Raw genomic sequence first — 27,965 nt, 5'->3', positions numbered from 1 at the left:
ACTCTCAAGGTGGAATCATCATTAACATAATGATAATTATGATATCCCAAACTCCTTTAACTTGACACACCCAAATAATTGCATGCATTTCTAAACTTTCTGGACACATTCAACTCAAAACAACTCGATGCTTGGTCATCTGAACCCATTCTGCAGTCTCCCTAATCATTTGATCGTTAGATGACAAGAATTCATCAATAAAATCATTGTAAAAGGCATATTGTCACAACAATGGTGCAAAATTTGAACCCAATGTATCAGCCAAGTCACCTAGGACCCCAACTGTAGCCTTTGTTACTTTCTCATCCCTCCATTAACATGTATGAAAATATAAATGTTTATCAAAATTATTAGAATGAAGCTTAGGTAAACATAACTGGCACTGAAGACCTTATCTGTAATTTTGATAAAAAAAATAAGGAAATTGAAAAAACTTAAACCAATGATAATTACAAAAATGACAGCTCATCAAAAATTACCGAATACAAAAAACCTCTAGTTGAAATAGAACTTGATTCTTACATGTCTTTTTTTGATAAATATTCCCAAGGAATTGCAAAATGTGACTTGCATAAGGCATCAACAACTCAACCTTCTGTGAAATTTTTAAACCTTGGAAAATCCCTACATAAGATTCTAGAATTCCATTATGTAGATGAATAATGTATTCAATTATTTCATCATCTCTACTGCACTTCGAAGCATATGCATCACATATATTAAGTATTTCTCAAATTGGAGTCCAATAGCCAATGCAATGTCTCAAAAGAATGAGAATATTGGAGGCTTAATGGATTGATGCAATTGATTGATTGACATATATTGAAGGTAGGTCATAATACCATCACAAAAAGGGAGAACATTGTCATGCAATTCCCTACATATATCACCAACCACACCAACAATAATAACACAAACTTGGTGTTCTTCAAAGTTTTGAAGACCCATCTCTAAATATTGGTAGAATTCTTGCATGTATTTTCTGAATTCCACGCATATTGCATATGCAACAGCTCCTATTGCCAACATTGCTTCCTCATGAACAATGGCACTCTGATAGGAAAATACCCTCAAGAAAAGATTGATCATTTGATCAACCTATTTTAGAATACCATACTTAGTTGACTCAGAAGCACACAATTTTCGAATGATCACTTTCAAGCAACCACATAGAAGTGCTTTCAAATCATTCTGTTTTTATTTGCCATTTGATGATAGTTTCCGCATCTCCAAAGTTTCATTAAGCTTAAGCATGATGACATGAACAATTTGCATATCAATAGCAGTTGGGTCTTTAGTTGAACATCAAACAATCTCATTCAATGTCTCGTATGATGTAGTCCACAACCTAGATTCACTTGCGTCCTCCCTAGATACTACGTCAAGAAGAGCCTCAACAATGTTCTTAAAAAACATAGATAGTGGAGAGGAATTTTCCCTTGCATCTTCATAGCCTAGGGCCAGGAAATACAACTACACCACAAAAAATTTCAGCAACATTTAGTGCATCCTTCAAGCTTTCAAGTAGCACTAATAGGATATGTGGGAAATTTAACTGTGTGATTATGGGTGTCTCCATTGTTGAACTGTGTAAAAATTAAAATATTCTTCCAATGGTCCTTGCAGTTGTGTCCTTAACGTGACTATTCTCATTGAAGAAGGGTTCACCAAAACATTGTTGGGGCCCTTCCTTTTTTCTTTCTTTGTAGTTTTAGGTTTGAAAATTGCTATAGTATACTAGATAGCCTTCATCAGTGCTTCATACCTCTCATTAATAATTTTAGGTTTGTAAATTTCTAGAGTAGAGTGGATAGCCTCCATCAGTGCTTCATACCTTTCATTTATATTCACGAGCTCATAAATCTTGGTTGCATGGCAATTTTCTCAATTTCTTTCCTACAAATTTCTTCATGCTGGTTAATGCTCTAGGCTAGCAAGCATTGCTAGTTTTGTTTCTTTTTGTTGCTTTTTGGGTATTATTTATTTCTTATGATGAGTTTCCATATCTTATCCTAATAAAAACTATTGTACAACATACTGAGATGCCTTCTGTTATTTAAATCCATGCCTTTGTGGTTAATAACTCTGGGTTTCATATGTATGTTAGCTTTTTTGGAAAGAACTATTTAGCACATGGAACATTGTATACCATCGTCTGGAATGTTTTGAGCCTCATGCAAGATCTTTTAGAGGTTTTCTAAACGTGTTTTTAATTTCATGAAGTTTTTTGACCTTCTGATCAATCTAATCTATCAGGGAAGGGGCCTTTCATTAATTTACTGTTATCAACCTTGCTTTCTCCATGTTGGGGCTCTGGGGTTTATGTGTACTCACAAGATTATTATATGTAGTTATCCCTTGTGATAAGTATTTTGTGAATCCATGGTGGACTGTGGCTCCTAATTTCAATTAGCGTTGCGAGTTTTGGAGTGATTGTGGACTTTTGACCCTCTTCTTTTTAAAATTTAAATTAATTTTATTTTGGCAACTTTACAAACATTGGTGTATCTTCAAAAGAAGTGTAAAGGGGAATTTGGTGTCAAAATAAGGTTGTTCAACCAGTAACTGGAAGGTACAGGTCTTGTGAAGTGCAATGGGGCATTTGGGTTAATAATAATTTTGTTCATTCAATGACTATAGGGCCCAGGTCGTGTTCTTGTAACAATTTTTTCAGGGCGGGTAGCAAAATTGAGGTTGTGCTTTTATTTATTATTTTTATTTTAAATTTAATTTTAATAATTTTTATCCATTCTTATATCCCTCCCAAAGTGACCTCCCTGGAAAGAACAAACTTCCTTTGGCTCAGGTGCCAATTTTGAGGAGGAAATACTTATTCTCTACGACTTCAAATGATAAATCTATTTTATTTTTAACCGCTGAAACTGCTTCAACATGACTACAATCAAATGTCTTCAATGTATAAATTTAAAACAACATAACTTGAGGCATTAAAATTGCTTCAACATGACTACAATCAAATGTCTTCAATGTATAAAGTTAAAACAACATAGCTTGAGGTGAGTGTGCCCTTTGGTTCCTATCTTGTCCACTTTCAGTACACCCCTTCATCTTTCAGGAGCCGAACAAAAGTGAGAACACATTTCAGGCCCCACCAAAATGCTTACATCTTGCTAAGAATCATAATTATTCAACCCAAAGACTTGGTAACTCCTTACAAAATAGTATTTGGGTTGTTTTTCATTGTTTTCCTAAAAAACATATGACATTAACAAGACAAAACAAACAGGTTGGGATTTGAAAGAGGCGAAATTCCTTCAAGGATTAAGTTGTTTGCAGATTAGAACATAATTGGTAAAAGGTATGTTTAGAATTAGATGCATCGAATTCTATGAAATCCTTTTAGTTTCCTTTGGAATAATTAACTTAATAAAATTTTAAATTTGTTAATCTGGGGTTTGTACTGGCAAATCTCTCGCTAGTAGCAAACATGAAGGGAAAAAAAAGTCTTTTATCGAATGTTGAATGGAATTAATCAAAGTAATGCTTCTATTAACATTGCTAACTCATTAAAGCACATAATTTATGGTTATTTTTTTTTTAATAGATGGAGGTATTGACCATGTCAAAACATTACATATGACCTTTCTATTGAAGTCAACAACTCATCAAGAGAAAATGGGTCTAGAAATGAGGATGCCTCAAGTGTGAATAGGTAACCAAAATAGGGTATTCATTGACATTATCTCACTCAATACCTTATACTTACATAGATTGAGACTTAAGTTTCGTTGATGGTTCCATATACTTCCTCACTCTTGGTTGAATATGTTGATGTTATTATTGGTAGTTCATTTTGAGATTGATTGAATCTTGTGAATAATTGAACTTAAATAATTAAGAACACATGATATCAAATGGTAGCCATCTAGACAATAGTAGAGATTCAAAACGAGATAACAACCTTTGCACCAATGTTGAACCAAAATGATCAAAGTAATGCTTCTTTTAGTGCAACAAAGACTATCGAGGAAGTTTGTTCCAATAACTCCATATTTGAGCAGGTGATATCTTGGGTGTTTTATTACTGCCTGCATATTTTGACCATGTCAAAACATAATAGAGTTTAGGCTTCTGTGATCCATATCAAGTTAGAGAAAGATTTCGGCGATGAACCACACTGGTTGGTTCGAAACGCGTCGACAAATGAGATTCCATGTGATTTTCGCCGAAATCTTTCTCTAACATGTCAAAACATGACAGGGGACTTGCCTAATGAAGTCAAAAACTTATCAAGATCAAATGGATCCATAAATGAGGAAGCCTCAAATGTTAATAGGTAATCTGAGCAGGGTGGTCAATGACACCATCTTATTTGCTAACACATATTTAAATAGCCTAGGATCTGAGTTTCGTTGATATTTACATATACTTCATGACTGAATATGTTGATGTTAGTATTGTAAATTCATTTTGAGATTGATTGAAATTTGTTGAATAATTGAACTTAGAAAATTGTTAATGCAGGGTATGTTTTCGTAGACGTCTTGCCAGTAACAAAGAATCAAAACTAGCTACAAAGCGCAAACAGGAAGGGAAACTAATCTTTACTCCAACGCTGAACCAAATTCTCAAGTCAATTTTTCTTTAGTTTGGTTTGATGGTTGTTGCTTCTAATGCTAAGTGAGATCTATTTCTCTCTTTCATAGTTTTAAATGCTAAACTTTATTGAAGGATAGGTTTTGTGTTTTACAAAGAGGTATTAATGATATATTTTTCCAAGGTTTCCCAAGAATGGTACAAGTTCCCAATTTCTCTCACCTAAATTATTATTGATTCATTTTTACGCTGGATCTGGGAGCATAAAATAAAATATTGGGTGGAGAATATTCATCTCAAGTTTTTGCTGGTTTATTTTATTATAATATAATTTTGTTTATATATATATTTAGTTGTTTATATTTTAAATTTTATTTATTTTTAAAAAATAGTATAGGTATTATTTAGATTAAAATAAGACTAATAAAGTTTTATGTGTTTATTTGATTAAAATAAAAGATATTTCCGAACTGAATTTAAATTCCTAAATGTGTTTTTAAAGGTGTCTAGTGCAGAAATTGGTAAAATACACACACTTAATGTTTTGGCCTGTTATTGAATTTGATTAAACCTTGAGATTCTTGTTCTTATTTCTTGTCAGATAACACTTTTCTTATGAAAAACCTTGAAAAAATCGTTAAATTAAAACCTTTTCGGTGATTAGATAAGACATGTGGCATACTTATTAAGTCGGTTATCCCTCGCTCAGTACGATATGCTCAAGCATCCGCATCCACCATCTAAGTTGGTCGCTGCTGATTTTTTGTTTATATATTATATATTTAGAAAGATAGTGCCCCATAGTTATCTAGCTTCCACAATTACCCAGTATAACATAACCAAGGTTTCTTATCATTATTATTGAATGAGGGTTTCAAATTAACCATTGTTGACAAGTCTCTACTTAACTCATAATAAACAGAGGCAATAATAATTACAATTATTAATCTTGTCTAACACTATATGGCTAGCTTATAATGGCAATGCTAAGACCTTCATGTACAGTGTACATGTTTAGCCATTAAAGACAAGGAAAAGCTATGAGTAAGTATTATTAGATATAAAGATCAATACAATTTTTTGCATTAATGTTTCCAACTTATGGTGACATGCTAGTTATATGTATTGACGAAATTACTAGTTTAATTAATCTTTTGATTATAGATTATAAGTTGAATTTGATTGTTTTGGGTGGGAGGTTAATCAAATTTATGTTGTTTAATATGGGCATCTAAATATTTTATTATGATTAAGAGTGAAAATGAAATATTTTTACATTTCTTTTATAATGGGTTTCAATGGCAACAACTAACCAAACACAATGAAAGTAAGATTATTGATGTTTTATAATTTTTTTACTTAAAATAACCAAATATGTATACTTATTTTCATTTTTATTTCATATTATAAGGAATATTTTATGTTTATTTAGAGAAAATTTAATTTTAATTTAAGAGGGACACTTGTCAATTCAGAGTTGAGCATGGAGAGAATTACATTGGAGGAGGGAGGAGATTCGCTTGGGTATGCCCTTCAAATTTAACCGAATCTGGCTCGAGGATGCCGATTTTAACAATCTGATTAAATCTTTCGGGACACAACACAAGGCAACATATATTTCACCCATGCAAGCTATATATGGGAAACTACATGCATTAAAATCGGAGGTCCGAAAGTGGGAGCGAAATAAGAAAAGATCCATGATAATGGATTTAGTTGGTATCAAGAGGGAATTGGAAAGACTCGGCAAGATCCTGAATATTGGAAACTCTTCCCCAGATCTCATCAACAGTGTAAGGAGTTGGAGGAAAAAAAGAGAAAGATCCTACATATTCAAGAGGTCACCTGGCGCTTGAAAAGTAGAGCACTGTGGCTTAAAGAGGGGGACAAAAACACCAAATTTTTTCACATGTATGCAAATTACAGGAGGAACATCAATACAATTTGGAAAGTTAAAGATTCAAATAACAATGTGGTCCATTCCACTTCAGATATCCAGAAAGAAGTTGTTTCTTTCTTTGAATCCTTCTACAAGGTGCGAGGGGGTACATAAATTGAAGACCAAATTTGGGGTTCAGACTCCTATCCCACCATGTTCGATCTGCCTAAAAATCTAGAGTTATACAAGCCTATTGATTTGGAGGAAATACATAAGGTACTAAAATCCTTTGCAAAAGATAAATGCCTTGGACCAGATGGCTGGACGGTCGAGTTCTTCATTCATTTTTTTGATATGGTTAGGCCAGATTTACTGCAAATGGTGGAGAGTCCAGGATTGGAGGACACAACACAAGCGCCATCAACTCCATGTTCATTTCTCCCATTCCAAAGCAAAAGGAGTTGGAATCCTTTAAGGACTAGAGACTCATATCCCTATGCAATATGTTATACAAGCTTATTTCTAAGATCATAGCGATTCGAATAAAGTTGACTCTCTCTTCATACATCTCTCAGGGACAATATGGGTTTTTACATGACAAGTTGATTCATGATGTTGTTTCCACACCCAAGAATTCCTACATTCCATCCACACGAGGAAAATGGAAGCATTTGTCATGAAGGTGGATTTACAAAAAGCATTCGACTGTGTATATTGGGCTTTCCTCCACATCATTCTCTTAAGGATTGGTTTGGATATGAAAAATATTGAATAGATTATGGCCTGAGTATCTTTTGTACAATATGTTGTAATTATAAATGGATATCCCACTAAATTATTTGGTGCTGGAAGAAGACTACATTAGGGCTGATCTTTATAGCCACTGCTATTTATACTTGTCATGGATGGACTTAGCCATAAAATCAAAGCAGCCAATATGGAGCAATAATTCCCTAGACTCACTTTGGGTCATGGTATAAAGGTTACACATAGCTTCTTTATTGATGAAATTTTGATATTTGGAATGATTTCCAGGTTGCAATGGTCCGCACTTCACTACATCTTTTGCAGGTTCGGTAATGCTTCAGGGCTTATTATTAAAAAGGAAAATCAATGTTACTATATGCTGAAGGTCAACAGGAGGAGATAGATCACATTGCCAATCTATTTGCATGGCCACACAACCAATTGGTTCAGGATTAAAATATATGGGTTTCAACATCAAACCTAATAATTATAGAGTAAATGATTGGTTATGGATCATTGATAAATTCCACATGAAAATCTCTGGATGGGAGCACCGGTGTTTGAATCTCGAGGGCAGAGTCACACTCACACAGTCTGTTTTGCAACAACTCGTGGTGTACTAGGCACACCTATAGTGTCTCTCATCCACTATCATCCAAAAAATTTGTCAAATTATGGAAAACTTCATCTGAGTTGGCTCTGGAAAATGCTTCACATTCAATTTAATCATATTGGAAAAACTCGTGATTCCAAAAGAAATTTGGGGGTTGGGGGATCCTGAACTTGAAAATATTTGGATGGGATCTATTAACTAAATCACTATGGCGTGCCTTATTTGGCAAATTTTTGTGGGGAGACATCATTCGAACAAAATACATAGGTGGCATTAAGGCAGAAATGTGGATGACAGATGGCCTGATCAGGAAATCGACTGGATCCACCATATGGGCAAGCTTTAACAAAATCAACATATGGCTACTAAAGTGCTCTTGTTGGTCTTTTGACTCGGGGAATAACATTATTATAGGCAAAGATCGAATCTTGGGTATGGATCAGGATACTTTTTGTTAAGATGATTTAATTGCCAGATTAAATTCCAGGGGAATAATTTACCGTGCCCATGCGATCAATACATGGAACGGAAGTTTCCAATTTTGGGATAGAGCATAAGAAATTGGTTTTATAGGTGAAGCTGCTGGGAAATGGGATACATTTACTGTAGCATTACGTAGATCGGGCATTTGCAAAAACGATGATGATAATGAGATTACATGGGATGACCTATTTCACTAGGGATCCATATCAGTTGCTAATACATACTTGTTCATTTTTCATTTGTGGTATCTCATACAATCAACAAACTATAAGCCGGTTCAATAGATTTTGGAGAACACAGGTCCCATACAAGATTATATTATTTACATGGCTCGCTTGGAAGACCTAAACACTAACTTGGGAAAACTTAATGAAAAGGGGTATGTATGGACACAGTCAATGTGCAATGTGCAGGATGACACCGTAAAATAATTATCATCTCCTATTGGATTGTCCGATTGTTACACATGTATGGTCTAGGCTCTCAAACTAATTTACTTTTACTCATATGGTTCATGATTCAATTGATACTTGTTTGATATGGTGGTGTGGGAGAACCAAATAACATATGACCATTCCCCTTGTAGTTTTTTGGGAAATTTGGAAGGCCAGAAATTCCATCATATTTGATGAATTACCTCTTAATATAGATCATAGTGTCAAAAATATTGTATTCTGGATGAAGCCCTTGATGTAGAAGAAAACTGTGGTTAAAGCAATTGGTTCCAGGAAATATGCTCCACACATCTCCTACCATGCTGGTTATTTTGATGCTGCTGCATAAGGTGGATCATGTGGATGTGGCGTGTGGCTTCACATAAATCCAGAACAATAGTATAAAATTTTCTGGTCTAGGGGAAATGACACAAACATGAGGGTTGAATCCATCAGTCTATGGGGTTTATTATGGTTTTCCAGGTTTCTCGACAAGCAAAGCATCTAGATCTTTGGGGACTCACAAGCTCTAATAAACCACATGTTGGGTATCTCTTCTATCTCTCATCCACATCTATAGGGTTGGTTCCACCATATAGAATATCTTAAGAGGCCTTTCCAACATATTTCCTTCCGGCACATCCATCGGGAACATAATTGCAATGTCAAAAACTGGTTTTTCAGCTGCAATGGGTTGGTTACATTTCACTCTGCTGGTAGACAACATCATCATGGCTGAGGATACCCTCTCCCTTCCAGGCTGCTAATTCTTATACTTTGTCTGTCTCTGGATAGAACATGGTTCATGGTGCTCATTATTTCAAGCCGGCATGACAACCTCTTTTTTTTTTTCACACCGCGATTATACTTTCTTGCTATTGCTGATCTTTGGACATATGCTTTTGTTAACTGTTTTTCTTTGATGGTGGTTACTATGATTATGCATTTGAGTTTTGAGATACAACACACTAGTCTGTTGTTTCTGACATTGTATCGCCTTCTAATTCTGCACTATTCTCTTGGAAATTTTGGGACTTGATGTATTGGTATTTATAATAAAAACCAACGTTTTTTTTCCTTCTGAAAAAATGATAGGAATTACAGATCTTCCTCAAAATTGGCTGTAGAATTTGCTAATTACAGATCTTCCTCAAAATTGGCTGTAGAATTTGCTAATTACAGATCTTCCTCAAAATGCAAAACGAATTGTATAATGTGCATCTTGGCGTAACCAATTTTCACTGTCCCGACATAAAAATATTCTACCACCACATTTATCAATTTTAAGTTTATTTTAATTTTTCTTTATCTTTGCTTTATTTTTGAAAAAAATGTTTAGTAATTTAATTAAAAAATATAGTTATTAATTAATTGTTAAAATAATATATTTAACTTATTAAATATGTATAAATTCATTCTCTTGAATTGGCTTATGACTTCAAATCTATTAAAAAAAATAACTTCACTACTATAAATAATAATTATTTCCAAATTTTTAATATAAATTTATCTTTATATTAAAAATAATTTTAACAATATGTCTCTACCAAAAAAAAATTAATTATATATATATATATATATATATATATATATCTAATAGCAACGTATATGAACTATAACATCACAAAACTACATTTTTATTATACACTATGAAATCACTCGACTCTGTTACCAATTTTACGCAGGGGCTTCTACGAAGCTTGCAACAACAACACAGCTGAGTCTCTTTTCTGCTTTTGCCACTTATTCTGATTTACACGAACCTACTAGCACATTTCTCGCTCTGTTGACCTCTTCAATGGCATCCTCGCCTTACACGGTTTGGCATCCCTTCTATGCGTTGGCAAACCTCTAGTGAACCTCAATACAGAATAACTTAAGTAGATACTACCTCAGCAGCTCATTTATAATGCACAAGTACTCAAATGCAGAATAAATAACACTCTCTTATATTAATTCAGCAAATGGATTACAGAAGATTACAATCTGTTCATTCCTGAGATAGACTGTGTTCGCATTTACCAGACTTTTGCTACTCAACTAGGAGATAGCTTACTAGAGGCTACCTGGCAAAATCACAGACTCAGTCTTTGAACACTGAAAACCAACACTCTCATAGACAGACTCTCTAAAGATCTGGCCACTTTAGGTTCTCACCTGTGCCAAACACACAGATGCGCAGGCTTCTCAGATCACCTAAGACTTTTGAGATCTCTTCGTGATGCAAGCATATCAGACAATAGTCCGCAGTTGCAGAGCAGAAAATCTCTTGACTCTTAAACACAACAAACTCTCCGAAATACCCAACTCCGAATGCTCTGAATGAGCCTTTCCCCTTGCTTATATAGGAAAAGGAGGGGACAAACATCCGACACTCGGGCATACAAATTTAGTACTAATTATTATGTCAGTCCGTGAGATGTGGCTCAAAGCGCACCAAAAGTTGGAGAAGTGCTCCAAGTCTCGTGACTGAAGAATCTTTGTACTATAATACATAGTGGAGATTACCAAGAATCCCACGGAAAGCTTAAATCTTTACAAAGTGGATACTTTTTTAAACAGTGAAGCCCACGAGAACACTGGTCACATTCAGTCCGTGACTGGACATCATAATTACATTGTGGATGCTTTATGGGAAAAGCCCACGAGAACCAATTATGTAATGGGAATACCAAGAGGGGTAATCCCTGGAAAGTGGATTCTAGGATATATCATCCCATCCCATGCTTTAGTATAGATTCATCTGACGATCATGGGTTTATTGAGTACATATTGGTGTTTTATTTTAGTCATAACTAGCCATTCATCATGTCTAGCCATGAGTTGTTGTAAAGTTGCATGGTTAGGATATTGAAATAAATATCTGACCTTTTTACATGGTATATGGAAACATTCTACAATATTTCTTTCTCGACATTTGTCACACTGCATTTGGAAGTAACTTTCATAGAAAACTGGATCAATTGCAGTTGTATTTACTCCATAATCTTTCCACCAGTCTCTTAGCCATTCTGCTTGCTGATTTATTTGCATGCTTCCTGTGGATCCAAATTTAAGCTTTGTGAAATGAATTTCGTCTTTTCCATCAACATTTAAAATATCCCACCATAATTTCTTGTAACTGGAAAAATTATAAATGGTTTATGGAAAAATGAGATTTGGATCATTTTTTGGCCAAAGTGTAGCATTATTTCTCATGATTGACCAATTTGTATTTCTGGTTTTATTAATCGAGAAAAATCAATGAAAGATTTTTCTTTTGTCTCCTCCTTCTGACCATACCATTGCAATGTCATGGAAGGCATACTGTAATGCTTCTTCAACCTAGTGGGCTGCGGCCATACTGTTGTTGTACACCATATCATGTATCCACCGATTTCCTTTCGGTAATACTCTTCTTTCAGGAACAAGGTGTAGGATGTCAGTATGAGGCTGCAAGTCTGCATCTAAGACCTTTGTATTTCTGAGTTGCCATGTAGGTTTCCAATTATTTTTGTATTCATCCCAACTCTGATCTTCATTGATTGTTCTCAATACTTCTTGCTATTGAGATGGGTCCCACTGTGTCACAATGATCATTACATGTTCCTAATGCTGGTTCTGGATATGTTCTCTACTAAGAAAGTCTGGCAAACAATTTTCTTCCCCTTTTATATGCTCAACTTCAAAATAGAAGTTAGCAAAGAGAGCTTGCCATCTTGCGAATTTTGCTTCTCCTGGCTTTTTGATGTCTTTGGTTAAGACTTTTTTGAGGGCTGATGCATCTGTTCTGAGGAGAAAAGGCTTATTGACAAGATGTATTTCAAACTTATCTATACAGTTCCATGCTGCCTTAACTTCTTTCTCTATAGTAGAATAATTTCTCTCAGCAAAATTCCATGTACCTTAAACAAATTGGACAATTTGTTCTTCATTGTTTTTCTTTTGCTTCAGAATTCCTCCCCATCCAATGTCACTGGCATCGGATTCAACAATATTCTATGCGTCATCATCGGAGATGTGCAAAATAGGAAGGGATTTAACCTTGGCTTTTATATTTTTAACTGCTCTGGTGTGTGCTTCAGTCCAAGGTTCTGGATTCTTTCTAAGACGTTGATTTAACAAACTTCTATCTTTAGCACAGTCTTTATAGAAGTTGCTAACATAGTTTAAGCATCCAAGGAATCTTTGGAGCTGCGTCTTATCTGTTATAACATCTGGAAATTTACTGGAAAATTCCAGAGCATGTTTTTGGAGAGAGATTTGGCCATTAAAAATTGTATGGCCAAGAAACTTAATTGAAGTTTGAAAGACTTCAATTTTCTTTTTGCTAAGAACAAGACCATTTCTTTTAATGGTTTTTACAAAAATATGTATGTGTCGAAAATGGTCCTGGACATTCTTGGAAAAAATAAGAATATCATCAATATATACAATTAACCAATCAAAGAAAGGTTTAAAAATGGAATCCATCACCTTTTGAAATTTGGATGGTGTGTACTTGAGACCAAAAGGCGTCACGTTCCACTCATAGTGTCCTGCTAGCACACTGAAGGCAGTCTTAAATTTATCTTCTTCTGCAATTGCAACTTGCCAAAAACCTAAGTTTAAATCAAACTCGGAGAATACCTTAGCACCTGCAATCCTAATGATAAGATCCCCTTTATGAGGAATTGGGTAGGTATTGTCAGCTAAAACAGAGTTCAGAGGTTTATAATTGATTACCAATCTGGGAATTCCTCTTATTTGTTTAGCCCTTTTGTTACATAGAATCCATAGTAATTCCAGGGGCTATCAGATTCTCTGATTAGCTTTTTCTCCAAAAGCCTCTATATTTCTTTTTCACAAATATCTCGGTACTCTTTATTCACTAGTATGGCTTTGTTTTTGCAAGGCCTTCCTGTACATTTTGCCTTGTATGGCAGTTCCACTGAAAATTTCTTTCGATGCCAGAAAGCATTTGGCTCTTCAGCACAACATTCTTCTTCAATTTTCTTTTTAATTGCAACAATCTTCTTCTGGTTGTCTGGATGTTTTAGCTATTGTGAAACTTGAATAGTGGATTTTAGTTCTTTAAGATCTAGAAATTTTGACTCAGTTTTATCCAACTCCTTCATGCTTTGTACCATTGTTGAGACTTTGGGATTTGAGATGTAAGGCATCTCGATCCTTTTAGGAATGCCACTGGAAGTTGGAAGTGTAATGAAATATCTGCCTCTGTTTTTCTTCAACCTGATTGACCCATGAGGCTCTACTGCTGCTAGAAAGATATTACCTAAAATGTAGTCTACTGGGATGTCATCGACTGCAAATTTCAACTTTATACAATGATTGTTGGGTCCCTATAATACTAGTGATTACCCCATTACTATTGTATTTATACCCCTTATTTATATTGTTGTGCCCCTATTACCCCCATATTGTTATTTCTGTGCCCCATAGAATCCCTCTACTGTTATTTTTGTGGCTTTATATTATTATTGTTAGGTCGGTTGGATTATATTGTGACTCCTTAGACTCCTATATATAGAAAGGAGGTTTTGTCATTTGAATCATCGAATAATTGTTCATTTATGTAATATAAAGGAGGTTGCCCCCTCGAAGAGGCTGAATTCTAAGGCGTTGATCTATCTTTTCTATCTTTTCTTGAGCTGGTTTCATAACATTTGGTATCAGAGCTTTGGATTCTAGGGTTTCGCTGCTCCAAACAGGTCATCGTGGCATTTTCGCTATAACATTTTTTCTGTGGCGTTTCAGAAGTCGCAAGAAGAAATCGCGTTGAACCTTGGGTCCGCATTTCAGAGCTTTTTGCATGATATTTTCGGAGATATGATCTGAGGAAGTTGGTCTTTTTGCAAACTCCTGAATTACATTCAAAACAGGTGACCTGGGGAAAATCGTCATAACTTTCTCTCTGGGAATCAGATTGAAATTTCATAAGAAGTTACAGAAAGAGGACGAACTGTAGTTTCTTGTATATCTTTTTCAGAACCAAAGATTGAAAATTGTACACGTGGCACTTCATACAAGTTCGCCCTTCTGGAAAGGTCTATAATCAGGTCATCTTGGGAGATTGTGCATAACTCTTTCTTGGAGAATCCAATTTGGATCAAACTGGTGGCATTGGAAATAGGACACAGAGAGCTACTACAGGTCACAAATTCAGAACTAGATGATTGGGAAGTACAGAGATACATCAGAGGCAATATCGAGCTCCTACAAAGTGAAAAAAGGCATGTAGAATTTTTTAAATTTTTGCTTAAGCTTGGTTTGAAAATTTATTTTGAAGGAATTCAAAGGGCATAGTAGAGAATTATTATCGGTAACTGATGCCCCGAGGAAAGAAAATGCAAAAACCTAGTAAGGAACCTGAAAGCTCTAGCATGACTCATGAAGAAGAGGAAGAAATGCTAAATGATATATCAAAATTACAAGAACAAGTGCAACAAATGTCACGCTCACAAAGTTAACAGAAGCTAAGATAAATGGCGTGGAAGCTAAGATGAATGGCATGGAAGCTAAGATGGACAATTTGAAGATAGATTTGAACACAAATTTGAAGACAGGCATGGCAGATTTGAAGACAGATTTGACAAATTTTCTACAAGAAATACTTACTAATGGTGAAAAGGTAGTAAAGGAAACTCATGATGAGAACAAAAGAAATGTTAATCATGATTCCATAGATGCTAATGTTGGATCGAAGAATCACCATATTCCAAAAATCGATATGAGGAAGTTTGATGGCAAGGATCCCGCCACATGGATATTACAGATGGAGCAATTCTTCGATCTCAATAATGTGCAAAACGCACAAAAGGTACGTATGGCAACTGTATATTTGGAACCAAATCAGTTTGTATGGTATCAATGGCTTTGTTCTCGTAAAAAATTTATCACTTGGGCAATTTTTACGGAAGAATTGATAGCACATTATGAGGATACAAAAAGCAACACTTTTTTTAGCCAATTGATAAGTCTCAAACAAAAGGGTTCAGTAATGGAGCACATTGAGGAGTTCCAAAAATTGAACATAAGGGTAAAAGATATTCCAGAGGAGCATAGGATTGATGTGTTCATAGGGTCTTTAAAGGATAATATCCAACATGATGTTCGCCTTTGGGAACCTGATTCATTAGAGAAGGCATTCAGGTTAGCAAGAAAAATGGAAAGCAAAATTATGGCAACTAGGAAGCATACCACTCACAACTATAAAGACGGAAGTGTTGTTGCCCCTAGTCTTCCACAACCTACAAGGTTGACACCACAACAATTGGAAGAAAAAAGAGCAAAGGGCTTTGTTACAGTTGTGATAGCAAATACACAAAAGGTCATAAGTGTGCTGAGAAGAAATTATTCTACATAGATTGTGAAGAGGAAGAAGAAAAGGAGCAAGAAAGGTCAAAAGAAGAGGATATACTCCAGGAACAAAGCCTAGATGAAGAAAAAATAAATCCGACCATATCTTGTAATGCATTGGCGGGAATTACCACTCCTCAAACCATCAAGATAGAAGGACAAATCAAGAAGAAAAAGGTAATAGTGTTGATTGATTCAGGAAGCACCCACAATTTTATTCATTGTAGGGTAGCAAAAGAATTGAATTGCTTCCTATATCCAGCACCAGAGTGTCAAGTGATGATTGCAAATGGAGGAACAATAAATTGCTCTGGAAAGTGCCATAATATCAAGCTATCCATGGGAGAATATGTATTGACTAGCCCAATGCTTTCCATTCCAATGGGAGGTGTTGATGTTGTACTAGGAGTCCAATGGCTACAATCCTTGGGTACAATAGCTTTTAATTTTCAAGAACTTTTCATAAAATTTTCTACGGAAGGAAAGGAAGTTGAATTAAGGGGTATTGCAGGGAAACCAGGAAAGATAATCAGCTCTAATGGCATGACAAAGCTTCTAAAAAAGGAGAAAAGAGGTGTAATTGCACAATTATGTTCGCTAGATGTTTCCACATTGGAATCATCTATTTCTCCAGATCTCCAAAAAGTCCTGGACAATCATTCCAAGGTATTTGAGACTCCCAAAGGTCTCCCACCTATGCGTGATCATGATCATGCTATTCATCTGATTCCAGGAAGTGTTCCTCCAAACATCAGGCCGTACAGATATCCCTATGTCCAAAAAAGTGAAATTGAACGTATGGTTGCAGAAATGCTAGAGGCTGGTATAATTCAACCGAGTCAAAGTTCTTTCTCAGCTCCAGTAGTATTGGTGCACAAGAAGGATGGATCATGGCGCATGTGTCCAGATTATAGGGAGCTCAACAAGCTCACTATTAAAGATAAGTTCCCCATTCCTGTCATTGATGAATTACTGGATGAATTGCATGGATCAATTTACTTCACCAAGTTGGATCTTCGTTCGGGATATCATCAAATCAGAATGAAGATTGAAGACATTCCGAAAACGGCATTTAGAACTCATGAGGGTCATTATGAATTTTTGGTCATGCCTTTTGGCCTTACCAATGCACCTTCAACATTTCAAGGTTTGATGAATTCAATTTTCAAACCATTCCTTAGAAAATTTGTGTTAGTATTTTTTGATGATATACTAATCTACAGCAAGTCTTGGAAGGATCATGTTGAACATGTTGACAGGGTGCTACAACTATTGGAGGAGAAACAATTATATGCAAAAAGATCCAAATGTTTCTTTGGAGTCCAGGAGGTGGAATATTTGGGTCATATTGTATCTCATGAAGGAGTTAAGGTAGACCCTAGCAAAATTAAAGCCATTAAGGAATGGAAAATCCCCACATCCATAAAGCATCTGCGAGGATTTCTTGGGTTGACAGGGTATTATCGCAAGTTTGTTAAGAATTATGGGAGAATAGCAGCACCTCTAACAACATTATTGAAGAAAGATTCATTTTCATGGACTCCGGAAGCAACAAAGGCCTTTGAACATCTTAAAGAGGCAATGTGCCAAGCACCGGTCTTAGCTACACCGGACTTCACAAAAACCTTTATTGTGGAATGTGATGCTTCAGGAAATGGAATTGGTGCTGTTCTAATGCAAGATGAAAGACCCATTGCTTTTGAAAGTCGTCCAATCAAGGGAAAGTTTTTAAGCAAAGCTATTTATGAGAAGGAAATGTTGGCAATACTCCATGCACTTAAGAAATGGCGACCCTACCTAATGGGAAGACACTTCAAGGTAAAAACGGATCATGATAGCCTTAAATACTTTTTAGAACAAAGATTATCCTCTGAAGAGCAACAAAAGTGGGTCACAAAGATGTTGGGTTATGACTTTGAAATCATCTACAAAAAAGGGAAGCAAAATGTGGTGGCAGATGCACTCTCAAGAAAGGATGAGGATGTGGAAGCATTGTTGTGTGCCATTTCTATTATCCAACCAGATTGGATAAACGAAGCAAGGGAGGAATGGAAGAATGACGAAGAAGTGTGGGCACTTATTCGAAAGCTACAACAAGATTCCAGTACTTCTGATACATTTAGCTGGCAAAATGATTCGTTATGGTACAAAGATCGCTTATACCTCTGTAAGAATTCCCAGCTAAAACAAAAGATTCTTATGGAATTGCACACTTCTCCCTTAGGAGGGCACTCAGGATTTTTAAAAACTTACCACAGGGTTAAGAAGGAATTTTTTTGGGATGGCCTTAAATCAGATATTCAAAAGTTTGTGGCGGAATGTTTGGTTTGCCAACAAAATAAAGTTGAAACAATTAAGACACCGGGTCTATTACAACCTTTATCCATTCCAAGCCAACGTTGGGAGGAGGTTTCAATGGATTTTATCACAGGTTTACCCAAGTCTGAGGGAAAGAGTGTCATCATGGTGGTAGTTGACAGACTTACCAAGTATGCACACTTTTGTGCATTATCACATCCATTTAAAGCCAGTACAGTTTCTACTGCATTTATGGAAACAGTTCAAAAGCTACATGGAAACCCAAAGATTATTGTAAGTGACAGAGATCCCATTTTCACTGGAAATTTTTGGACAGAATTATTTTCTTGTCTTGGTACTCAGTTAGCTCATAGCTCATCTTATCATCCTCAATCTGATGGGCAAACTGAGATAGTAAACAAATGTTTGGAAGGATATCTTCGTTGCTTTGTATCTGATAAACAGACACAATGGGTCAAATGGTTGCCTCTGGCTGAATGGTGGTATAACACTTCCTTCCATACAACAACAAAAATGACCCCATTTATGGCACTTTATGGGTATCAACCACCATCCATCACATCATATTTAAGAGAAAATTCTAAGGTTCAGGCAGTGGAACATCACATCGAACATCAACAACAAGTCCTCCAACTCTTAAAGGATAACCTCGTGTTGGCACAAAATAGAATGAAACAACAGGCAGATCAACATCGCAGTGAAAGAAGTTTTGATGTAGGTGATTGGGTATTCCTACGGCTACAACCATATAAGCAAATGTCCCTAAAGCAAGCTAAGAAGGATAATAAATTATCACCAAAGTATTATGGTCCGTACAAGGTGTTGCAAAAGATTGGTACTATGGCATACAAATTGGAGCTTCCTGCAGCTTCTCGATTGCACCCAGTTTTCCATGTTTCATGTTTAAAGAAGGTTATAGGCGACAAGCTCCCAATTCAAACAATATTGCCAGAACTTGACGAGGAAGGAAAAATTATATTGGAACCGGAAGCAGTCACAGAAACAAGAACTCGACAGCTACGAAATCGATCAATTTCAGAGTATCTTATCAAGTGGAAGAACTTATCCGCTGAAGATTCCACATGGGAGGATGAGATTTTTATGCAAAAGTATCCAGAACTACTCAAGCGTTGAGGACAACACTTTTTTGAAGGAGAGGGGCATGTTGGGTCCCTATAATACTAGTGATTACCCCATTACTATTGTAGTTATACCCCTTATTTATATTGTTGTGCCCCTATTACCCCCATATTGTTATTTCTGTGCCCCATAGAATCCCTCTATTGTTATTTTTGTGGCTTTATATTATTATTGTTAGGTCGGCTGGATTATATTGTGACTCCTTAGACTCCTATATATAGAAAGGAGGTTTTGTCATTTGAATCATCGAATAATTGTTCATTTATGTAATGTAAAGGAGGTTTCCCCCTCGAAGAAGCTGAATTCTAAGGCGTTGATCTATCTTTTCTTGAGCTGGTTTCATAACAATGATTTTCAAAACAAATTGAAGCCTTGGGGACTTCATAGTTAAGTGTTTTGTTGCCCAAACCAATCACATTTCTTTGTGCAGACATCCAATACTTAGCTGGTATTACTTTGGTGCTTAGGATATTGACATCTGCTCCTGAATCAATGAGAGCAGTTAGACAAAACATTTCTCCTTGAATGCATATGTTTACCTGCACATGGTGTTGTTGATACTCTATTGCAAGTATCCTCATTTCTTGAAAACCCGCAGAAGGATCCTTTTTGCCTTCAAATATCTGAATATTTGATCCATGGAATTCTGGTGGATCATATTCTTCAAATGGATTTGCTGCAATATTTTGTTTTCCCTTTTCTAACCTTTCAACCTGAATTTTTAATGAAGAAATTTCAGATTTAAGGTTATGAATTTCTTTACTTACCTCCCCCAAGGTAAGTGCACGAACCTTGTCTTGTTGTTTTTGCCTTTGAAAGGATTTGCGTTGTGTTCAAATGAGGCGTCAATGAAGAGGGGCTTCTTTGAAGTTCCTTTACTGTGGCTGGAAGATTTAAGCTGGTCCATGAATGCTTCAGTAAGATGAGTTTTCATCTCGCCATCTTCCATTGCTCTTATTTGTGACAGGATTTTCATTTCATCCTCTTTTGTCGCGACCATTAAAACTTTTTCTTTTTGCGGCTTGTCTTCTTATTCATCAACAGAAGAATCATCAAAAGAGTCAGAATCTGTATTTAAAATATTACATTGACATTCTTCAGAATCTGAGCAATTACAAGCCTGGGCGTGAAGATTCAATTCTTCATATTCTTCTTCTGATGTATAAACAGAACTAGAATTGGAATATTCAGTAGAAGAATAGAGTAATTGTTGTTGTTGAATTTGAGGATGGTCTCTGATGACTACATTTTGACAGTGGTCTATTTTATGTGATCTAGATCCACATTTCATACAAAACATTGGGGTCTCTGTTTTTTTCTATTTTTACAGGCTTTTTCTGTGATAGAGGTTGAGACTTTGTACCTCTATTTTCCTTGGATTCTTCTCCTACTGGACATCTATTTGCAGTGTCTCTAGTTTTACCACAAAGCCAACATGTTAATTTGTTCCATTGTTCTTGCTTAGCACTGTGCAAGTGAATATCTGAAGGCTTGTAGTAGTGAGTCTTAGGGACATACCTGTAATATCCATTTCTTTGTTGCTTCTTAGGGGCGAGAAGATTGGCTTCTTTTATTGTAATGAAATTTGGTTGTCTTTCTTTCCTTTTTGGCTCTTCTCTTGATCTTTCTTCATCTGTCCAGTGGATCATCAATAGATAGTCCATATTTACTACAAATAGACTTATTGTCTGGCAACTTAGACAGTTTTTCAAGAGATTTGTTAACTTTTGAGCTAGTACATAAGCCAACCAAAGCTTTTGTTATATTAGAATAAATATGTCCCCATGTGTAAAATTAAAATGGCATTTGAAAAACTTCTTGCAGGCTAATGTAATCAACAAACCTTGAAGGTAAGGCTGCTAGATATACCTGCTTCCAAAGAAGATTCTTTGAATCTTTTACCTCATATATGTGTTGCATCCAATCTCGATGGAAATCTTCAAACTAGGACATCATATTGCATTTTGAGTTCATTAAGATGACTTCATGTTTATCATCCATCTCTGCTTTTGAGCCACACCAATTCTCTACGATCATGGAGGTCAATGCTTCAATGCTCCAATCATAAGAGGGTTCTTCTCTAATGTCAATAGAAGTAATTTTCTTTATGGCAGGAGGCTTGGGATTAGATACCACCCAGTGTTCTGGGAAATTAAGATCTTCCCACCTTATATTTTGGTGTTCAATCTTTTGATTTCGAGAATCTGTCAACACCACTACACTTGCTTTTGACTCTTTGTTGAGGGCATGTAAGACTGTAGAATAAAGGGTCTTTGTATCACGGAAGCAGCCTCTGGTTTGTATGGCAATATTGTGTCTCATTTTGGCAATATTGTGTCTGAATTTGTAACTGAAGAATATTTTCAAGTGTTTCATCGAAAACATATACAGATAAATTAGGATAACAATCAAAATAGACAGGGCCATTGGACAGAGGAGCTATAATCCCACCTATCAATGAGTTAGTGTATTTGTTATGGGTCAGATCTTGAACAGTGGCTAAGACAAATGTGTTTAGACTCGATGCATTAAAGCATGTATACCAATGCGGATGCATCCCAGATGAAGATACTGAGTTTTTAATCTTTTTGCCTCGACCTGGAGTTGTTTGGAATTTAAAAGAGGAATGGATTGTACACAGTCAAAATTCTCTTGAATTTGACTTATAGATTCCTTAATAGAAATTCTAGTTGCGGCTTTCAAATGAAAAGCAGACAGGTCTGAGTAAACTTCAGATGCATTTATTCTAGGTAGCTGCCATCTAGCAGAGGGCTGTGTTTCTTCATATTCTAATTCAGCAGAATTTAAAACACGGCTAGATGCTGATGAGAACATATCCCTAAGGGGATTATCATGAACAGATGATTCTTTCTCTTCTATTTCGCTGAAAGAAATAGACTTTATGTAAGGCTCCATTTAGATTTTGAGTGTTTCTGAGTACTAACCTGAACCAAACGCTTTGGCTTTGATACCTTCGTTGAAGCCCCTGCAGGTTTTCAAGAAATGAGGATACTTGCAATAGAGTATCAACAACACCATGTGCAGGTAAACATATGCATTCAAGGATAAATGTTTTGTCTAACTGCTCTCATTGATTCAGGATCAAATGTCAATATCCTAAGCACCAAAGTAATACCAGCTAAGTATTGGATGTCTGCACAAAGAAAAGTGATTGGTTTAGGCAAAAAAACACTTAACTATGAGGTCCCCAAGGCTTCAATTTTTTTTAAAAATCATTGTATAAAGTTGAAATTTGTAGTCGGTGACATCCCAGTAGACTGCATTTTAGGTAATATCTTTCTAGCAGCAGTAGAGCCTCATGGGTCAATCAGGTCGAAGAAAAACAGAGGCGGATATTTCATTACACTTCCAACTTCCAGTGGCATTCCTAAAAGGATCGAGATGCCTTACATCTCAAATCCCAAAGTCTCAACAATGGTACAAGCCATGAAGGAGTTGGATAAAGCTGAGTCAAAATTGCTAGATCTTAAAGATCTAAAATCCACTATTCAAGTTTCACAACAGCTAAAACATCCAGACAACCAGAAGAAGATTGTTGCAATTAAAAAGCAGATTGAAGAAGAATGTTGTGCTGAAGAGCCAAATGCTTTCTGGCATCGAAAGCAATTTTCAGTGGAACTGCCATACAAGGCAGAATATACAGGAAGGCCTTGCAAAAGCAAAGCCATACCAATGAATAAAGAGTACCGAGATCTTTGTGAAAAAGAAATACAGAGGCTTTTGGAGAAAAAGCTAATCAGAGAATCTGATAGCCCCTGGAATTGCTATGGATTCTATGTAAACAAAAGGGCTGAACAAATCAGAGGAATTCCTAGATTGGTAATCAATTATAAACCTCTGAACTCTATTTTAGCTGACAATATCTGCCCAATTCCTCATAAAGGGGATCTTATCAGTAGGATTGCAAGTGTTAAGGTATTCTCCAAGTTTGATTTAAACTTAGGTTTTTGGCAAGTTGCAATTGCAGAAGAAGATAAATTTAAGACTGCCTTTAGTGTGCCAGCAAGACACTATGAGTGGAACGTGATGCCTTTTGTTCTCAAGCACGCACCATCCAAATTTCAAAAGGTGATGGATTCCATTTTTAAACCTTTCTTTGATTGGTTAATTGTATATATTGATGATATTCTTATTTTTTCCAAGAATGTCCAGGACCATTTTCGACACATACAGATTTTTGTAAAAACCATTCAAAGAAATGGTCTTGTTCTCAACAAAAAGAAAATTGAAGTCTTTCAAACTTCAATTAAGTTTCTTGGCCATACAATTTTTAATGGCCAAATCTTTCTACAAAAACATGCTCTGGAATTTTCCAGTAAATTTGCAGATGTTATAACAGATAGTACACAGCTCCAAAGATTCCTTGGATGCTTAAACTATGTTAGCAACTTCTATAAAGACTGTGCTAAAGATAGAAGTTTGTTAAATCAACGCCTTAGAAAGAATCCAGAACCTTGGACTGAAGCACACACCAGAGCAGCTAAAAATATAAAAGCCAAGGTTAAATCCCTTCCTATTTTGCACATCTTCGATGATGATGCATATAATATTGTTGAATCCGATGCCAGTGACATTGGATGGGGAGGAATTCTGAAGTAAAAGAAAAATAATGAAGAACAAATTGTCCAAATTGTTTCAAGTACGTGGAATTCTGCTGAGAGAAATTATTCTACTATAGAGAAAGAAATTAAGGCAGCATGGAACTGTATAGATAAGTTTGAAATACATCTTGTCAATAAGCCTTTTCTCCTCATAACAGATGCATCAGCCCTCAAAAAAGTCTTAACCAAAGACATCAAAAATCCAGGAGAAGCAAAATTCGCAAGATGGCAAGCTCTCTTTGCTAACTTCAATTTTGAAGTTGAGCATATAAAAGGGGAAGAAAATTGTCTGCCAGAGTTTCTCAGCAGAGAACATATCCAAAACCAGCGTCGAGAACATGTAATGATCATTGTGACAGAATGGGACCCAACTCAACAACAAGAAGTATTGAGAACAATCAATGAAGATCAGAGTTGGGATGAATACAAAAATAATTGGAAACCTACATGACAACTCAAAAATACAAATTTATTAGATGCAGAGTTGCAACCTCATACTGACATCCTACACCTTGTTCCTGAAAGAAGAGTATTTCCGAAAGGAAATCGGTGGATACATGATATGGTGTACAACAACAGTATGGCCGCAGCCCACCAGGCTGAAGAAGCATTATAGTATGCCTTCCATGACATTGCAATGGTATGGTCAGAAGGAGGAGACAGAAGAAAAATCTTTCATCGATTTTTCTCGATTAACAGAACCAGAAATACAAATTGGCCAATCATGAGAAATAATGCTGCACTCTGGCCAAAAAATGATCCAAATCTCATTTTTCCAGATACCATTTATAATTTTTCCAGTTACAAGAAATTATGGTGGGATATTTTAAATGTTGATGGAAAAGAGGAAATTCATTTCACAAAGCTTAAATTTGGATCCACAGGAAACATGCAAAGAATCAGCAAGCAGAATGGCTAAGAGACTGGTGGAAAGATTATGGAGTAAATAGAACTGCAATTGATCCAGTTTTCTATGAAAGTTACTTCCAAATGCAGTGTGACAAATGTCAAGAAAGAAATATTGTAGAATTTTTCCATATACCATGTAAAAAGGTCAGAGATTTATTTCAATATCCTGACCATGCAACTTTACAATAATTCATGGCTAGACATGATGAATGGCTAGTTATGACTAAAATAAAACACCAATATGTACTCAATAAACCCATGATCGTCAGACGAATCTATACTAAAGCATGGGATGGAATGATATATCTTAGAATTCGCTTTCCAGGGATTACCCCTCTTGGTATTCACATTACATAATTGGTTCTTGTGGGCTTTTCCAATAAAGCCTCCACAATGTAATTATGATGTCCAGTCATCGACTGAATGTGACCAGTGTTCTCGTGGGATTCATCGTTTAAAAAAGTATCCACTTTGTAAATATTTAAGCTTTCCATGGGATTCTCGATAATCTCCACTGTGTAATGTAGTACAAAGATTCTTCAGTCACGAGACTAGGAGCACTTCTCTGACTTTTGGTGCACTTTGAGCCACATCTCACGAACTGACAGAATAATTAGTACTAAATTTGTATGCTTGAGTGTCGAATGTTTGTCCCCTCCTTTTCCTATATAAGCAAGGGGAAAGGCTCATTCAAGGCATTTGGAGTTGGGTATTTTGGAGAGTTTTTTGTGTTTAAGAGTCGAGAGATTTTCCTACTCTGCAACTGCGGACTATTGTCTGATCTGCTTGCATCACGTAGAGATCTCAAAAGTCTTAGGTGATCTAAGAAGCCTGTGCATCTGTGTATTCGACATAGGTGAGAACCTAAAGTGGCCAGATATTTAGGGAGTCTGTCTATGAGAGTGTTGGTTTTCAATGTTCAAAGACTGAGTTTGTGATTTCGCCAGGTAGCCTCCAATAAGCTATCTCCTAGTTGAGTAGCAAAAGTCTGGTGAATGCCAACACAGTCTATCTCAGGAATGAACAGATTGTAATCTTTTGTAATCCATTTGTTGAATTAATATAAGAGATGTTGGCATTAGGGGGATATTGTTGGCATTATGGCACAGGTTTGGAGCTATGGCACAGGTGTTGTCCTTGATGGCAACTGTGTCTAGTGACAAATCTCAGTTCCAGATCTCAGTTTAGGTTTGGAGCTATGGCACAGGTGTTTTCCTTGATGGCAACTCTCTCTGGTGATAGATCTCAGTTCAAGCTTTCAGAATGAAGAAAAAGATATATACGCAGGTTCACCTAGACGAAGGCGCGTATACACGCGGGTTAGACGTTACAAAGGCACGTATGCGTATACACACACTTTCACGCAAGGAAAAGCGCGTATATGTTGGAGAACTTAATTTTGGTCCGTGGTAGTTAGTCCTTGGTATTTGAACCTATGGTTTTGGACCATGGTATCTCGTCAGAAGTGTTGATCCCAAGTATTGGGTCCCTGGTATTGTTTTATTATGGTTTTGGACCGTGGTATTGTGAAAGGCCTAAGTCTATAAAAGAGGAAGGAGATCACTTGGCAAAGGATCATCTGAATGAATTGAATATCTAATACGTGCTAGATCTGAAATATTGGTGATTGGGGTTATGGTGCAGATCTGGATCTGAATGAAGGAGGAACCTTAGCGCAAAGAGAAGGATAAGTTCTATTGATGGGTCATAATCTTTAGGCTTGAATGATAGTATCTTTGTATGATTTTGATCTGTTATATATGGCGCATGCTTGATCTATAAATCTGATAATCTTGGCTAATTAGTGTCTGAATATTTGAAAGAGTGAATTATCCTTTATAGATCTGTACGCAGGTTCAGTGAAGCTAAGGCGCGTATGCACGCTAGTTCAGTGAATAAAAACAGCGTATACGCAGGTTGGTCCAAACACAACAGTGTATGCACACAGGTTCCAGGTTATTGAAGTAGCGTATATCTTTTGAGTTGTGATCTAGCTGCTTCTATTTATTGCTGCAGTGTTCTGGGTTCAGAATTTGGTGTGTGGTTACTCTTACTGTGCTTTGGGTACAGCTGTCAAAGAAGTATCTACTTGATTCAGTTCTAATTGGTGAAAAGGAGATTGTTTGATGTAGAAATTCTTGATGAATGATTGTTCATGGATCCAGTCTGAAAATTTATGAAACGTGGTCCCTAGAAGAGAGAGAAGGTTGTAGCCTTCTGTAGGCCAGCACCTACGTACTAGTATCTTGGCTAGTGCAAGAGCTAAGGGGGTTGTAGCTCCCTTCCAGGAGAAGCTGGAGAACGAGAGAGGGTTGTAACTCTCTGCAGGTTGTAGCCTGCGTACTGGTAAAGGACTGCACCAGTACATTTTAAAAAGAAGTTTCTAATTAAAAGAAGATAGAGACGAATTGCATTAGGTGGTTTTCACCCACATTGGGTTTCCACCTTATATCTTGTGTTCTTGTGTGTTATTGTCTTCAGCTCTGTTTTACTGTTTATGGTTACTGTTTATTTGATTCTAATACACAGATTAATGATCAACATTTGTAAGATAAATTAAATTATAAGTCTGCATTGCATACACGGGTTTCCTTCTTTGTAGTTGCGTATATACACGGTTTTATCTAACTGAAGTAGCGTATATGATCTGGGTTTGAAAAAGAAAATAAGTGACTTGATAATACTGATTCACCCCCCCTCTCAGTATTATTTCCAACAATTGGTATCAGAGTAGGTCCTTCTGAAGAAGCTTGATCGCTTGAAGGAAGATCCATCATCATGAGCAACTACGAGAGAGAAGCATCAATCAGGCCACCAATTTTTGATGGGACCAACTTCGTCTATTGGAAGGTAAGAGTTACAGCCTATCTTCAATCTCTTGGTACAGAAGTCTGGGATATCATAGATACAGGGTACACTTTTCC

General features: G+C 36.2%; 1 pseudogene; it reads right to left on the bottom strand.

Annotated features, from left to right (window-relative positions):
- Positions 1–109: 109 nt before the first annotated feature.
- LOC149230783 (importin subunit beta-1 pseudogene) lies at positions 110–20,459 on the bottom strand (annotated as a pseudogene).
- Between the last annotated feature and the right edge of the window lie 7,506 nt (positions 20,460–27,965).

Source organism: Pinus tabuliformis, chromosome J (assembly GCF_031772625.1).
Source record: "Pinus tabuliformis cultivar Carrire ecotype Pingquan chromosome J, CPIR1, whole genome shotgun sequence".
NCBI lineage: Eukaryota > Viridiplantae > Streptophyta > Pinopsida > Pinales > Pinaceae > Pinus > Pinus tabuliformis.
This window is presented reverse-complemented; position numbering and strand designations above follow the sequence as displayed.